A 2,436-nucleotide genomic window follows, 5' to 3' on the forward strand; every position below is an offset into this window, starting at 1 on the left:
TATTAAGGAATGATTAATTTTTTAAAGAGGTGATAATAGTACTGTGGTTATGCTTTTAAAAAGTCAATTTTCTAGAGATACATTATGAAACCTCTAGGATTTGCTTTCATATAATCCAAGGGAAATGGGAAAGGTGGGTGGGCCAGAGAAGAAACCAGACTGACCATGTACTGATGTTGAAAATGGGTGATTAGTACATGAAGATTATTTTATTCTAATTTTGCATAAGCTTGAAATTTCCAATAACTTAATAAAGAGAACAAAAAGATGTTAATTTTTATTCTAAGAGCAGCAAGAAGATATAAAGTGTTCTAAGTAACAATGTTGGCACACTCAGATTTGATTTTTAATGCTGAAATCAGATTGGAAGGTTGCCAGGATGTTTGAGGGAGACCCTTTTAGTACACTTTTGCAATGGTTCAAGAGATGATGGTTGGACTAAGGAGTAGAAATGGAAATAAGGGAAAAGATGTAAGAACCATTTTGAAGAACTTTAGAGTGAGGGGAGCCGACATTCACTGAGATACAGAACAATCAAGAGGACATGTTTGGGGATGAGAGGAAGATCATAGTCTTAGTCTTGGACAAGTCAAATTGTGGTTGCCTTTCAGACATTTATGTGGAAATTGCAAGAAGACAGTATGGAGATTTTGGAGAAAGCTGATACTAAATTGGGGATCAGTGGCATGGCATAGATGATCACTGAAGTGTGTCATTGTTATCTTTGCATAGAGAGTTGTGTGAGAAGAGAACCTTGGGCTGAGAACTAAATCCCTTAAACATTTAATGACCAGAAAGAATGATGTGCTAGAAGGGAGATAAAATGCTGGGGATGGTGGTGGTGGTGGTGGTGGGGTGCGGGTGGGCAGGAGAGATGGAAAAGAGGAAAAACAATGTGATGCTCTGAAAATCTAGAAGGGAGTGGTCAAGTGTTTAACGTTTCTGAGAGTCAAGATAATAACAAAAATTGTCCATTTAGTGACATCTAGACATTGATTTTTCAAGGGCTTTATGGAGAGATGGGGACAATGATATTATAATAGTTTGAGAAGTGGATGAGACTTGAGCCATTGGAGACTACACTTCTTTCAAGAATTTTGGCTGTGATTGTAAGGAGGATGGGGCAGTAGCCAAAAGGTGTGTTGCACTTTTTAAGATGAGAAATACTTGAGTTTAAATATTAATGAGAAGGATCACATTGAAGAGGAATAGTTGAATATAAAGGAGAAAAAAGCCATAATTCATAGTGTGAGATTCCTGAAAGAGATAGGACTCAAGACAATGGGACTGCCTTAGCTATGAGGAAGAAGTGGGTAACATATAAATGGGTTTCTAAGTTGGGATTGAGCTAAATTCCTCTCATATAGTTTTTTTTTTTTTTGCCACTTCCCCCCATTAGAACTGGAATCTACTAAGAATTAGGGGGCAGCAGGGAGTTGGGGGCTTGAAAATAAACTGAAGTCTGAATAGTTGAAGAAAGTTTGAAGTTGGAGAAAATGAATTTAGAGATAGTAAGTAAATTTTTGTGTGCTCCGAAAGCTCTGATGCATTCCCAAGTGTGTTCTACCAAAGGTATCACGTGCATTTATCGTACTTATTGCTTCTTATTAATCCATTTACGACCATGTCTCTCCCAGTAAACTAAATGCAGAGCAAGTGCTACATTTTAATTGCCTTTGTATCCTTAGATCCAGATTTAATGTCTTACCCAATGTGGGGTCTCAGATATTTGTCAAATGTAAACTAAATGAAGCTTCTGTCTTTATTTGCAGAAGTTAAAGGGAATTCCCCTTGGCTGTTGTGAGTGCTTATTATTTACTTAGGATTAGTCTAAGTGCTTTACATAAATTAACTCATTTCAGCCATAAAATAACCCACTGAGGTAGACTATTTTCCATTTTCCAGATGAAGAAACAAGCACAGAGCTAAAATAACTTTACAAGGTCCCACAGGAGTTAAGTAGCAGAGCTAGGATTTGAAGCCCGATAATTTATCAAAGGGACCACTGTATGAATTTGTACCCAATGCCTCTGCAACAGCAGCAAAAGAAGGGGTAACACCCTGGTGATTATCATAAGTATTTACATTGGTACTAGATAAAACTGGGAGTTCCTTGTGCTGCTCCTAATTATTTCTAGCAACTAAAAATTTGTATAATTACCATTTAGGCACAAGAAAGCTTATTTAATTATGTAATTATTTTAACCAATGAACACTGACCACAACATCATAAAGTACTCTAATAATTTCATACTATAGACTAAAACAGCAACCGCTTACCTTTAAGTTTTAGATTTTTTTTTATAAAAATATCTGCTATTGTGATGTACTTATTTCAATAAATAACATTTCAAAAACTAATTGCATCAACAGTATTATATTACTGCTGCTTCACTGAATACAAAATTGGTACTTGAAAACATGAAGGCCAATTCC

The sequence above is a fragment of the Pteropus vampyrus genome, unplaced genomic scaffold (genome assembly GCF_000151845.1).
Source record: "Pteropus vampyrus isolate Shadow unplaced genomic scaffold, Pvam_2.0 Scaffold12, whole genome shotgun sequence".
Taxonomy (NCBI): Eukaryota; Metazoa; Chordata; class Mammalia; order Chiroptera; family Pteropodidae; genus Pteropus; species Pteropus vampyrus.